The 15,796-nt window shown below is 34.9% G+C and overlaps 1 protein-coding gene and 1 long non-coding RNA gene across 10 annotated transcripts in view; both read right to left on the reverse strand.

Moving 5' to 3' along the window:
- Positions 1 to 15,796, reverse strand: part of LOC111424081 (uncharacterized protein CG43867) — a 193,589-nt gene that overhangs the window by 67,146 nt on the left and 110,647 nt on the right. The gene's annotated exons all lie outside the window — the stretch shown is intronic.
- LOC139431837 (uncharacterized) lies at positions 5,227 to 11,136 on the reverse strand. The gene is made up of 3 exons (XR_011641868.1): positions 9,002 to 11,136; positions 5,489 to 5,609; positions 5,227 to 5,427 (listed from the first exon to the last, which is right to left on the reverse strand). It is a non-coding gene; the product is annotated as an uncharacterized lncRNA (long non-coding RNA).

Below are 15,796 nucleotides of genomic sequence, written 5' to 3' on the forward strand. Positions count from 1 at the left end.
AGAGCGTAGGGCAGGCGACCCATAGGGAGACCAAGAACAACATAGGAAGAGACAGTAACACAGATTGTAGCCAGCTGAGAGAGCTGAGAGTATGCAGCGTCTTGCTGAAGAGAAAAAAGAAAAGAAGAAGTTTATGAAAATCTCTCAAAAAACCATGGACTTCTTTAGATATTCTTGGATGTCGTTGGAAACCCTTTAACAAAGGAATTAAGGACAATTATTAGGTCCAACTTCATTTGGGTTTTCTATTAAAATGCCTTTTTCTGAACTTAGAGAACTAGTATTTTGAGCACAACTTGTCTCCACACAAAAATCTATATATCACGTCATTTTTAAGCTTCATCTTTACCCTATTTAATACTCTTACTTTTTCATCTTTCAAATATACTTGCTAGTATTGTCTCTCTTTTTTATCTATTTAACTGGCCTTGCCTTGCACAGTTCGCAATCGTAAAAGTTAGGAAAGACTTATATTTTTGAAGTACTCGTATACAAAATTCAAATAAGTTTCGAACAAAATAATTCATTCAACATAATTATATGCAATAGGATGTACTTTAGTGACTTTACCATTTTTAAGAATTTAATTTGAAAAATTAATTATAATCTGTATTGGTTAGCTGGTTTATTAATTTGAACAGATCAGAAGATTGAAAATTAAGCTGGAGCAATTGATTGATCTCCCAGTTCCATTAAAAATTGTGGAGAAATTCGAATAAAATGTGAATTCGTTCTAAAGAATATACTGAAAGCTTGGAAAAGTACCCTTAAGAGTAGATTTAGAACAAATTTCAGAAACAATTAAGATGCATATTAAAAACATCCTCTTATGACACTACATATTAGAGTGACTAATGATATTCTAAATCTGAACATAATGCTATCGCATCGCTTGGTGACGATACAGCCATATTAGTTACTCGCAAAAAAAAAACAGTGAGGAAAGAAAAGACTCTACTTGGACCAATAGATGGTGTATCAAGTTGAATTTAAAAAAATCTTATCTTGTCAACTTTAATAACAAATGCAACTGACAAGTACAGAATACAGGTTCTTTATGTTTAATTTAAAACATAGAAAGGTGTTAAGAAGAAATTCTAAATTATTTACATATCGTACACTGCTCCTTTATAAGTAATATCCTACGTTGGAATACAAGATACATGTTATACAACAGTTCCAAAATAATATACTGTCACAATAGTGATTTTGTACCATATGGTACTGCAGCATGTAAATGCCAAGACTATAAGTACTGCTGATACTACTAATATACTAAAATAGTCAAACCTTTGATCTGATTCAGTAAAAGTGATAATAAAATATTAGAGCAGCGGCTAAAGTGTACACATTAATCTTAATAGCAATACAGTAATTGGATCCGAAGGTGCAGCAACCTTAGTTTTAGAAATTTTGCATCTGAGATCAAATTGTAATTAAGAAAAACATCTTTACAAAACTCCTCCTTCTTGTTGGAAACTTTGTTTGGTGACATAATCACTAAAGTTTCAAAAGATTTGTAACCAATCAACGTTTTGCAGATTCCATCTAAAGTGTTGAAAAAAAAATATTTTACTTGCAATGGAAATTAATTTGACCTTTCTAAAGATCTACTATTTTGATGCACACAACTTACGTGCAATTGATGATAATAATGTTACTTTTATGACATTATCAATCGCATAGGCAGTTGATACGAAGTTTCGGTGTTGTGGATTTTAGTCACAAAAAGCTCTAATTTGGTTATTTAGAGCATATCATTTTTTATTAAGAGAAATTAAAAATCGTGGATAAATATAAGCTGGATCATGTTTTGATATGTTCTTAAATCAACGTTGAACAATTTAGAAACCAATTGGTTGATGAACAAGGAAATTAATTCATCTACTAGGATCATGCGTTAAAAATACGAAGAATTCAAGGGAAAACAACAATCATCTAATGTCCAATTACAAGACATATGTCTGTTAATGTAATATCATTGATTGGATGTGGTCTAAGGAACGCAGGTTAGGTGTTCCGAAGTGTTTTGTTGAAAGGATTATTTTGTAAATTGTGAGCTCCATGATATTGCAATAAATATTTAATTATTGGGTCGATTTTTGTCATAAAATGTATGATATAGACAGGTACACTCAACAAACAGTCTGAAATGTTTTGTGTAAATAAATAATCAAATTCAAAGTCTCAAAAACTCATAAAGATAATATATCTCGACCCGGTAGGGATAAGATAGTCAGGTTAGTTGACAGAAAGTGAATGATTTAATAGTGTTTATAAGCTTGAGTTAATTGTAGATTATTAGCAACTTCGTTATATTTAGTCTAAAATGCAAAGCTAATTACAATGCAAATACATTAAAAGCGAAAAATACACCTCTTCACAAAATAAAAGCTAAACAGAACTAGTTTTACAAGTAAAGTTAAAACCAGTATTAATTTTTTAACCAACAAAAAGGTTTGGCGCCGTCTAGTTTTCTCGTTGGTGAGCTTTTGTAAGAGCTACTACTATACTATAGGAAGAAAGAACCAGCCGTCCGCTTAGAGCCACAATGCGCCAACAAATACGCGAACAATACCCCAGGAACTCACGGTCGCCAAAAGCGCACAGCTTTCCGCCGAAAGCTGTGTCGTCTTTTTACTTTTCCGCCCGGTTCGTTTAAGAATCGCCGAAACTGCAGTGGCGCCAGCACGAACGTCGCACACGTTTTCGTTAAAATCCCATAACCGTTAGGAAGGCATAAGCTCCATTCGCGTAAGCTCTTAAGTAGTTAGCGACGTCGAAACGGACGCCAAAGCGAGCACCGAAGCGTATCCCGGAAGCTTGGTTTGTCGAAAATGAGAGAAAGAGAATTTCGGGTGTAATTAAATAATACTGGTAGTAATAAATGCATAGATTTTCTTAAAAGCTAAAAGCGGAGACGAACGTAAATGAGATTTGTGCTTAACTTGATTTTGAACTTTATAGCGAGCTTTCTTCGCGTTACCTCTTCGTTTTGGCAAATTATATTGAAAACAAATCCTATTTATCTTTCGTTATTCGGATATACGTTAAAATCGAAGTTTTCGAACGAGACTTGTGTAGAGTTGAGGACAAACTTTTAATTAAGTGCGATAAGCGACCCTTATCATTTCGTCCTTTCGCACTCTCCCCTCAATAAAAAACAACTTTTAAAAGGGGTTATTTGTTATCCTATACTTAAAAGTTTGGAGAATTAATCTCCAGGTGAAAGAGTTCTTGTTATTTTTAATCATTTATTTTAAAGACTTTTTGACGACAAAACTTTTTTGAAACACGATTTTTTTGTTGAAGATTTGATGTATCCCGGGATTTCGGAAAACCGAACCAAGGTAAATCTTTCTCGACAACGTGTGCACCGGGGAGAAGATCCCCTTGTTTTCGTACAGTATGAATTTTTATTAGGCCTCGCGGTCGCCCTCTTATTTATGGCGCAATTTAAATATATTAAGTCGATATTTTACCGCGACAATCGGAAATTTATGTCTCCGGTATAGTTTTGTCCTATCGCCGGTCGACATTTTTTTCTTCTCTCCGAAAACGGGGGGATAGGTCATAAATTACCCCTTCCATTCTTCTATAACACACCCGCGCCTTATCTCGGCAAACAAAACTCTGAAAAAAAATGGGCTAATTCTCATTTTGGAACTATAATTCATCTGCACATAATCCAGAATTACTCCAATAAATTAGGTGGCAAAGTAATACGCCCCCGGCGTGTTATTAAAGTTCATTGTGTTTTTTTCGTGAAGTTATACCGTATTATTTTCAGGGTATGGTGTGATAGAATTAAACACTATTAATACGATCTGATATCAATTTTGAGGATAGTCACGCGATTCGGTAATCTCATAACTTTGGGAGAAAGATAAGAAAAAAGGAAATAAACGAAGTAAACCGATACAACCCAAGATAATTAAAAACAACTACAATTTCGTTTGAAATTGTGATTAGTGTAATGCGTTGTGTTTTTCACGGTTCAATTTTCCTCGACTTTTATCCCATGAATGTAACCATCTGGTTCCGTTTATTGGTCTTTAGCGAACAGTTTCGCGAAACTCTGTTGCAAAATGTACATTACAGAGATCTGGAAACTCCGACAATTGCCAGGAAATTCGCGAAACCACGTATTACTCGATCCGAACCTTTTTAAACCTTTTACAACTCCCCTAAATAAACCTATTTAATATCCCCAATAGGAGTAAACACAATTTTAAGCGATCAATCAATTTGTTCATACATTTCTTTGATAAAAAGTACTTTTCGTTTCAAAGTCCCATTTGAACTTGTATACCCATGTCTCCAACACTGTATTCAAAGTTCTAATTAAACGCAGAGCTCGTTCCATTCGGCTGCTAACTGGTTTGGTACAAAGCGCTTTCAGCATTCCTATTAGACAAGTTCAAACAAGATTTGCGTTTTGATTCTCTCTCTACCACACTCCATTCGAAATGTTCCGATTTCCTCGTTATTGATTCTACTATTACACTTCTACAAGAAAACAAGTTTTATTTATGTTTATTTTTTTCTATTCCAATGTAGTTCGCTCTGATTTCAAATCGATAGAATCACGTCCGTCTTGACGAAATTTGCGGACAGCTTTTACCTTAAGTGTTTTCTCATTCAAGTTGAAAGCTCTTTTCTCCGCACGTTCAGTTTCCGAAACGCGATAACAAACACAAAAAAAAACGATTCCATACGATTTCTCAATTTCTCCAATTTAATTTCTATCCCCAATTTAATCACTTTCCAAAACGGGTTTAATAATAACCGATGGAGAGCAATTATTGAAATTCTCCGAAGGCCTGGAGGGGAGTTACCGGTACGCTGCATCCAAGAGCCCCTTTAACTCAAATTGCCCTCATTAGCATGGATTTACCTGTAGACATTCAATTTAACGGTCGCGGTCCGGTTTTGGGGATCCGTTAAGGGGCGTAACGACCGAGAATCGGATCGTGCAGGGGGCTCCCATTATTAAACAATCCTAAGGCATAGAGATAAATTTCTAGGCGAGTTGGTGATGGTGTGTCCTTCCGGGGAAATCCACGATGGTGGATTGCTCGTGCGTGGCGTGTTTGAGATATGTCGGGGTCAAGAAAAATTGTTTTCGGTCCCTCGGCATTGTCTGTCGTGACAAGGGCCCGAAAATGGACTACGTGAATTAATTAAAATAGGAAAGTGCTACAAGGTTTTTTTTCGAAAAGCTAATTTAGCTGTAGAGATTAATTTTTATTTTTAATTTATTTGAATTAAATCTTAATTCAACAATGATTTTTGTATTTTGCAGTCATTATGCGATTACGTGAGAGTTGACTGGAATTATCATGGTATGTATAGGATTTTCCTCTGGTAACAGAATTTCACAGTATTTATAAACGGCAAACCATTTGTAGATGAGTATGACCGAAACTAAAGGGAAAAATGCAATTAATAAAATTAAGTTACGTTAGTATGTAATAACAAAACTTACAAAGCAAAATAACGGTAGCTGTGTACGGTGATGAAAAAAGTAATGTTATTGCGGTGCAAACTGTGATTGTTATTAATCCGAATTCGAGGACCAACCAAGGCAACATTAAACCTTTTATTTTCTACAAAAAAAATTAATCAATTTTAATATGGTTGTGTACATAGAGCGATAAAGCTCAAAATGAAGTAACTTTTGAGATGATTTTGATTAAAAACCATTTTAAATCATCTCATTATAATCTTATTTAATAAATTTATTTATGATCCTTGTTTCTCTCGAGACTTTTGAAACATTTACTTTTTCGATATTGAGTCTTTCTACACAACCTACGCCTTGAGTAAATTTCAGTGGATTTCAGTTGTTTGAGGTTTTGAAAATAAACCATGTATTTATTAATCTCATACAAGTTTTTGGCAAAGTTCTACTGCATACTTTCGAATAGAACAGTGGTGTCTGAGTTACCAGCCGTGTACACATTATAGTTTTTCAATACCTTTGCTTGAGATTTGTGTGGATTTTCTATCCCAATCGAAAAGATGATATTTAAACAATTGATCTCTTAGTGTTTCTGTTAGCATATTCGGCAGTTATAAACTGTGGATCAAACGGTTATCAAACAGTCTCAAATTTTTACTACTATAATGTCGTAAAAAAGTTATCAACTCATTTGCAGGCCGTTTGTGTTATGAATCAGAAAAAAAGTTTGTGAAAGAAAATGATAAGAAAAAGTGGAAGATAACCAAGGATTAAAAAAAAATAGAAAGGATGTAAATATGTACCACACAAAAGCAAAAATAGTCAAGAAGGGTTATAACAGCAGTCAAGCTTGATACAACAATGTTCAATAATAATGAAAATGGAAATAAGGAAAAGCTGCTGATAGTGTTGATGGAGAAGCATCTTAAAGATGACGATAACTGAAATCTGTAAACATGGAGGAGCTATTACACTGATTTGCTGCTAAAAATATTGCTGAAAGTCGGAACCAAAATTTTCAAAAGATAAAATATCTTAAATTTAAAAATATTCTTTACGTTCCATCTAACACCATACTAATTATATGCTTGAGAATGATCCACATTGCCTAGCTAGGTGCCAAAAAGAGGATCTTAATATCTACATGCTAGAAGCAATGGCCTGATGTTGTGTCTGCAAGAAACTGGGAAATATTCGAAAACAAAGGTGCTATGAAGACTGGAAAAAATAGTGAGTTTAAGCTATGAACTCCAACAGAGAACGAATTAAACTTTTAAGTCGAGCCATTTCTTTTTGGCAATACAACCCCCAGTGGATTTTAGCCTGCTTAATGATCTTCTTTCATTCTGCCTTTTTACCACACAACCATATCCTCCTCCAAATTCCAATTGCTCTCAAATTCTCCTCCACATCATCCACTGATCTTTTTCTCATTCTGACTTTTGCTTTTCGACCTACGGGTCTTCAATTTGTTAACTCACCTTATTGTTCTCTTATCTGTCATTCGTTCAACGTGCCCCATCCACCGAAGTCTGTTACTTTTAATGAACCTGGTAATATCGACATCATATATCAATTGGTTTATTTTGTGATACATTCATAGCCCTCATCATATTGTAGAGCTTCAAATATTTTCGATACCATATTTCGTTCAAATGTCCTAAAATGAATTCGTTATATGTAGGTAAAGGAATAACTCCAAGGCTACATTCTTCTGAAATTTTCTCTTAAATCCATATCGATACTATTAAGTCATATCTCACCTCCTGGAGCTTTGTAATTTTTGAGGGTTTAAATTATATTTTTGATTTCTTCATAGCTAGGATGTGTAATGTAAGAGTTCACTGTGAGAGTACTTTCAAAATATTTCTTCAGTCGTTGTCAAATGTCATTTTTTTCTGCAAGAACATTTCCCTGGTCATCCTTACATGCATTTATCTTAGGTCAAAAGCTTTCGTACTTCCTCTCGGTTATCTTTAGAACCTTCTACTCTCGTTTTTATCGTGATGTTTTATCATTTCTTGTACCTTTCTATAAATCACCTTTTTCTTCTTCCTGTTACATAGTCTAGACACCATATTTCTTTTTTGGTTATGGTTATTTCCATTTGCAGTGGTATTCGGTTGCAAACATTTTTGAATAGTTTGTCTCCTTTCTCCGATCACCTATCCGACCACTCTTCATTCCTTGCGTTTCCCGCCATACACAAAGTACAATTTGTTGTTTCAATGATTAAATTTCTTATGCATGACCATTCTTTATCTACATTCTTAGAAAGTCAACAGTCCAGCAGCCTCTGATTTAAATTCGCCTGGTACTCCTCCTTTACATTTCCAATCTCAAGTCTTGTATTCCATCTTGTATTATTTGATCGTTGGCATTCCATCGCAAGAGCTATTCGCTGTTTGATCTGATGGTTTGGATAGAAGTAGTCTACTCTTACAGATTAACACATGGTCTATTTGGTTGATCTCATTTGTTCGCGGAATATGCCACGTTTCTTTATATATTTTTTCAGTGTTAATGATTTTGAAGTTATAGCTTGCGCTAAATTGTGCAACTCTGTTTATATTCGTCTGTTCATGGAGGCTATGTCTATGCTATTCTGCATAGATGTCAAAGAGAATAAGAAAATGTTTGTAAAAATGAAGTAGGTAATAGAACAAAGATTTAATCTGAAAGGAGCTTAATTGTGGATGTAGTTGTAATTTTCAATATCACCATTTTCAAAGCTCAAGAGCAGGTGCAGCAGAAGATGTTAACACTGCCAAACGACTTTTTCATACAGAACAGCATCTCTATTGCCAAAGAGCGGTGAAACGGTATTAATTTTAGACTAGCGAGGACACAGAAAACATCGGAAGTGATAGTGGCAAAGAGGAGATATTTCTGCAGAGTTTAGTGACTATGATTGCTGGAAGTACTAAAATTTCTTTAAATATTTTGCTCTTTTCATCACCTATGTAAGTCAGATTATAGAGATCTTTGCAACATGGAGATAATTCGACATAACATTAACATTCTTGTCACTGTCTTATATGAGATTCTGAACATTCTTATTATTCTCCAATATTTTTTTATTTGATTAAAATGCACAATTCTCCTAACGATATCTACACCATTCCAAGACACAAATGATTGCATTCGCTTATTCCTTTTTATATTTTGTTTTTATAACGATACCATTGTAAGTTATTAGAAAAATCGGTCATATCACATCCATAAATTCGTGAAGCTTGTGCTAAATATATCAAGCGTTATAAAAATGATTCGTTCACTTCAGTGTCATTTTCGTATTTACATAACTTAAATTTTCGTTTCAGGCGATCGGAATCTCTTGAATTCTATTTCCATGACGTATCGAATCACAAGACTAGATTACAAAATTAACTATTTGGAGCATTTCAAACTCTAACAGCAAAGACAGTTCTCTTGAATAAATAATCAAAAAAGTCTAGCATTGAATAAATTACATTATCTAGTTAATAATCAATATATGATTATTTGTAAAATCGTAGATGATATAAATTTACGTACCATAACAAGTCCTATTATCAATAAAATTTCGCTTATACACATTCCTAGGAAAGTGATTATTAGGATCTTTTTCAAGTCAATGATACACTTGTTATCATCGAACAATCCATAAATATCTTGCAACATTAAAAATATACATGCAATATTAATCCACTAAAAATAAATCATTTTAACTAATACCTTTTATTAAATATTTATACGTACCAATCGCATAGTAGCAAAGTAAACAATAATCACTTTTAAATTTTCTGTTACATAAAAATCAATGTTCAACCAAAGGCTTTGTGAACTCATTTTAAACTCGTCGCACATCATTTTGAAGTGATAAAAATCAACTAAAGACATCTATTTTATACCTCGACTTTTTGTAATTTTTAGCGATAAGACATTTTTTAGCAATGCATTATTGGAAGTATTTAAATGATTCACAGCTGTCCAAAGATGTTATTAATAATTTCCGATCGTAATTATCAAATACCTCATAATTCAAATTCGAACATTTTTTAATCAATTTTAACATCGTAAATTTCCGTTCCCCTTTTTTTCAAACCGGACGTTTTAACCAATCTAAACCGGATGAAATCGTGTCACAGCAAGTTTATTTTTCCGCACACGCATACAACATTGTCCATACCACAAGCTGGTACATTACTGAGGGACGAGTTCGGTCAAGCGATGTTGATATCGGACGAAACCTGGGGATGGTGAAACGAGGGGCCATTTCTCTCCGTAGCTCTTTATGCTACATATATATTCATTACCCGGTAAAATCTAATTGGATGCGGTCGACCAAAAGCAGGAACATATGTTGCAGGATGCATACGCAGGGTAAGAGGGAACACGCTTAGACAGCCTCGATTATGGCGTGAGCGCAACGTCGTTATCGGCAAAGCCTGAAATTCAAGTGCTTATTCGTTGGACCGAGCAACGATTATTGCTTATTGAAGTGAGGATTGCTGATTGGACCGGAATGGGATTTGTTAGTATTATTATGGAGGACTCCAAGTTCCATTTCAATAGCTTCTACTTAAGACATATCAAGATTTAAAAATATATTTTGCTTCAATTGTAAGATCCAATTTAGATCTGGTCTTTTCTTAAATGAAATGATGACATTTGTAGGGTGTGGATGTATTGTTGTGAAGAGATGATTCTTTTTGTTGGATTAGTGACTAGTACAGGAAACGAGGTTCGTCTAAGAGGTGGCGAAGAAATGTTGAATGGGGGACGAGAGGGCTCTGTAAGGATCTTATCTGGCGAGTACTTAGTCCCTAAGTGGTGCGAGCGTTTTTCTCGCACAGATTACGACCGTCGAGTGCACCGGTGAAGATTACAAGAGCTCGAGTTCGCGGAACCGGGTGGAGAAGATCGAAAACTTTAATCCCGTAACCAGACTCCGTTCGTACACCGACGATTATGCGATACCCGCGAAATTCAGAACGAAAACTTTTATTATCCACATAATATTTAATGGATAGTTCGAGTTATCTTGGAGTTTTTTAATTAAATTTACCAAAAAAAAAAATATTAAGCAAACCTCACCCAACCTTAACATGAAGGGGAGATTGCAACGCACACCATTTAGCGCGATCTCACACAGCGTTTTATCTTCTCTCAGCCGCAAGGGCTAATTGAAAAGATTCTCCCGTCGTCACGCAGAAAAATACCACCTCGACGGCCCCCTTACAGTTAAAAGGGGGGACGACGTCGTCGCCCTATAATTAACCGCCCCGATCCTTTTTCGCAGTAGAGAAAAATTCATTCCCCTACCGTGTCCATCGTAAGGAAGATAGGTAATTACAAAAAGTACAGAGAAGGATATAGGCCGAGAATCAATATATCCCCCCTTTTAGAGACCTCCCTTCCTGAAGGGATTTTTGGTTTTCCCGTGTCGGCAAGGAGTTCGTCCAAGAGATTATCGAAGATTACGAGGGACAATGGCGCTTACTACTTCCTCGGTACGGCGTGACTTGCCCATCGTAGACGGAAATGGGGGGCCTTAATATCCCCCCAATTACGGTGCATTTTTATTCGTGAACAGCGGATTGATGACCCATTGAGATTATCTACATCTTTACTCCTTAGGGGTGGATTTTATAAAGAGGAGAAGTAAAGATTTATGAGATGCTTTCAAAAAATGAACTCACCTGAAACAAAGAGAAAAACAAAATTAGTTATGTACCAAGAAAATTTTAAATTTTATGGTTAAAACCTTACGACTGTAATATATTAAAGAAAGTGACATAAACCCTTTCCCTTTTCTCCCATCAGACAAAGAACTGTTAGCGGAGGCGTTTTAAGCCCAGCTGCGTCCTATAAAGATAGCAAAGGGAAACTCGTTGCTTATCTGGCCACGGTCTTCCGTTTCGGGGATTGTTTTAACAGAGCCATTAAAGTTATCGATTCGACGAAGCGGCCGGTGGCCGACAGACGGGGCACTGTGGTTACTCCCCAGAAAATAAACTAACCTTCGAGTACATTTAAAGTTCTCTTTCCGCCCATATAACAAATATTTTCTCTAATTTATAAACCACCCCGAAAAGTTTATTTATAAATATTGAAAGTTATCTCAATTAAAGTTTTATTTGGATATTACGGTCTAGAATACGCATGAGAGATTTGTTGTTTGGTTGGAGAACGGTCAAGCAATATAATCCTTCCCCGGGGTCATTAAATAATTTACAGCGGGTTGTAATCTGGAACCCACCAACCGCCTTCAATCTGCATATGCCTGGGCGTATCAGCGCCATCATGTGTATTTACCTAACTGAAACTCCAAATTGCCGGATTAGAACAACTTTCCGGATCGTGAACGGTTCCCTGAAGGGTTTATTTATTACGAAACGAATTACCTAAAAGGGATAATATCCGAATCATGTATCTATCTAAACTTTATAAATTATATCCTCATTAGATTGGTTATATTAATACATATCGTATTATATAAAAATTACCAATTGAAAGTTAAAAGTTAATTTAAGAAATTTTTATCATGTAATAATCGTATCACGCAAACCGTATTTTTGAACTCTAAGTAGACTCTAAGAATTAATCACTGTGTGATGTTTAGATATAGTAGACAAACTATTTGTGTTGATAATTAACGTTTCACATGGTTCGTTAAAAGCTGATGGAAAAAGCAATTAATTCCTAGTCATCGACACGGAAAATGTGGTAAGCAAGGACGGGTATAAAGATTGAGCCTTCCATTCTCGACTTTATTGATATAAAAACAATCAACTACAAAATTATTGTAAATCCTTTAGCTCTTGTTTTAAACCAAGACGTCATTAACGAATATACTGCAGGATTTATTGTAAGAATATAATATAATATAAGAATAATTCTGCTAACGGTGACCTTAATGATACTACATGTTTGGGTCTGATGCGCTTTGAGCGGTCTGAGGTTGAGGAAACACTTATTGGTTTAAATATAAATAAGGGTCCAGGCACTGATGGTATTCCTCCTATCCTAATAAAATCATGTTTTGAATCTTTTTCTCTACCACTTTCGATCTTATTTAAGAAATCTCTAAAGGAAGGTACGTTTCCTGCCTTTTGGAAACGTGCCTATAATTTGCCCATTTTTAAATCCGGTAGTCGTAACCTTATATCTAACTATCACCCAATATCTATATTGTCTGTGTTTGGTAAGGTTTTAGAGAAACTGGTTGTTTATACCAGACCTTTCGTCAGCCTTAAATCCAAAATCGATTCCAGACAACATGGTTTTTTTGCGAATCGGTCAGTGGAGAGCAACCTGCTTGAATACACAAACTATATTTTAACATGATTTGATCAATAATGGCTTTTGATCGTGTGGATCACAGCCTTCTTTTATCAAAACTTCATGGTTATGGTGTTCACGCTGGTTTGATTCATATTTACGAGGTAGGAGCCATATTGTGTCTGTTAACGAATATTACTCTGACCCTGTTTCAGTTCCCTCGGGCGTGCCTCAGGGTAGCCACCTCGGACCCTTGCTATTTAATCTCTATGTTAACGATATATTCAAGGTTGTGAAGCATTGTGAATGTCTAATGTACGCAGATGATCTCAAGTTTTATCTGCGTATCTCATCTCCGATGGACTGCTCTAGGCTACAGACTGACCTTCTCAGGATTTCTGGCTTTTGTACTAAAAACCACTTGACCCTAAATCTGTCTAAATGTAATGTTATTTCTTTTTCGAGAAGGAAGAATACTGTTCATTACTGACTCTCGATTCCAAGCTTCAGGATTTTCGTTTGTTCAGTCTTTTTATAATGTTTAATTTCGCCGTTATTATTATTATTTTGGGTTTGTCCTGTCTCTGTACCCATAAATTGTAAATAAACAAATAACATGAATGTTTGGTTCAAAAACAGATTATTTATTGATAAGCACTTTTGCAATGTTGGTGGCGATTTATTAAACATTTGATGCAATATAATTTAGAGTTCTTTGGCTGCTGGATAGTATGCAATATTTTGGCGGAGGTAAATCTTTGTTACGTGTGTTAACTGTAACTGAGCATCTCCGTTTATTTCAAATCTATTTATATAACTTTCTGCGTATGAAATGTATACTAAAATGCATTTAGGATATTTAGTTTAATACAAGATGCTTCACATTCTATACGGTACCTCAAGTTATTCAAATGTTTGATAACTTTACGCTGCAGTGTGAAACTATTACTACTTATACACGCAACGGCCCAAACAAATAAGGCATTACTAACAGAAGGATGTCAGAAGAAAAAATACCCTGAGCGTAAAACGTTTTATGACATATTTTCCTTCAGCATTCTCAACATATAATTATTACTGCTAAGAACCTTTATGCATTCAGAATTCGATAAATTTTACAGGTCGCACATCAAAAATACATTAGCTGTCTTTTCATGATTTAATCTAAGTTTGTTGCAGAAGAACTGTTTTTCAACAACAGTTATTTTTGTTTGCATTACAAATGAATGTATCAACAAAACATCCTGAAAACATCGTATCGTTTGATCTCAGACAAAATTAATGGCTAATTATGGCAGAAATTACAGCTAATGTCGTTGCTGCCAAGCCAACACGGCATAAACGCCAACATGGTCACATTTCACTTAACTACACTGTTGAAAAGAATGTTTATATCAGCATCCATTAAAGCAACATAACATCCTAGAATCGCTACAATACTGGATTAAAGTGCGCAAATGCCTATGTCAATACGACGTGAAAACATTCCTTTGTTTTCTGAAACATCAAGTAAATATCGTTTTGGCTTGACAGCGTCGATGTAAAATTAATATTTTATTGTAATACTGCATTAGAACGTTTACCGCCGACCTTTATGCGCAATTAAGAACTTTTTTTCCAGATATAGGTAAGTTACCTGAAGTAAAGATTTTATCAAATACGCTATTAAATATATGGCATCAAAGCACCTCCAATTTCATAACGATATCAAGATAGTTCTATCGGTGGGTTTAAATAATGCGTAAACATGCTGTTTTCCGAGACAAAATTATCATGTGTATGCGTGTCCTTAGCTTAAAAACATGTTACGACATGTCACAGACTAGCCTGTTTTTGAATTCAAATCATAGTGTTTTGTATCGCCACTTGCATGAAGATTCCGTTCCCAGCTTTCGCAGGAATAACTTAATTGCTGCTGTTAAACAAGCAATGGCTTTATTTATTTTAAGATTATTCACAATATTGTCCTCATTGCCTTTTTATCCCCATATTCCAAAATTCTGAGAATATTTTTATTAGCAGTATGGGCCATGAACATTGAGTAATGCTCATCTCAAATGTTGAACTAGGACGGGATTCTTCATTAATGTTAATAACAAGGAGGCAAAGGATGTTGGATAAAATTATTAATTGTTTGTTTAAATTGGGATAATTTCTGATATTGTCCGAATTTTAAATAAATATTATAGGGTTTTGTATAAATTACATATTGCAAGATATCGCAATATGGAAGCCAACGTTTACTGCTTCTCGTAGGGTATACATTCTTTAAATGTTTGAACCAATCATTGTTATCAGATATTAAAAATCTTATATCTTTACTTGAATCTGGCTTTCCCGTTATTTCGTCTTCACCATATTGATATAAGCGAAGAAATAATTTCTAGGTCCATCAGTAGATGCAGTAGCTGGAGATATAATAAACGTAGCTGGCGATACAATAAACGCAGCTCTTTGCAAAAACTAGCATCCCACCTTCTTTGGTGTTTGTTTCCCACAACGTCCCGCTTTATACAAATGATAAAGGCGAGACAACTTAAATATTGTTGTGAAAAAGTATGTTGCGCTGTTTGATCTTTACGCTACAAGTACCTCTGGATGTTTAAGAATCTGTGACAAAATAATTCTAGCATCTTAACAATACCATGATAGTTCCAGCATCTTTCTTCATGGTTCGTTTTCAACTTAGATCTATGTCCATCTCCATAGAAGTATCTGACATTTTCCTATTAGGATAATTACGAGCTTCTTATCATCTTTTTGCGATATAAGATCAATTAATGCTTTCAGTACTCGAGGTGGTACTCAACATTTTGCCCTATAAGCGCACACGACGTTATAAAGAAAATAGTAACTTATAACACTGTTCCAAGCATATTGACTCTAAGCAATATGGCTCTATTGTCAATTGGATCTATTGATGAGAGGTTTCTGCGTTATCCACATACAACACTTGCCAGCCAAAAATATATTTATTAGCAAATGAACTATAAGTAAAGATGAAGAATAACATATTCTACTCGGCTTTATGAACTATGATGAATGTATTGATTGGTATTTTCAATC

The sequence above is a fragment of the Onthophagus taurus genome, chromosome 11 (genome assembly GCF_036711975.1).
Source record: "Onthophagus taurus isolate NC chromosome 11, IU_Otau_3.0, whole genome shotgun sequence".
Lineage (NCBI taxonomy): Eukaryota > Metazoa > Arthropoda > Insecta > Coleoptera > Scarabaeidae > Onthophagus > Onthophagus taurus.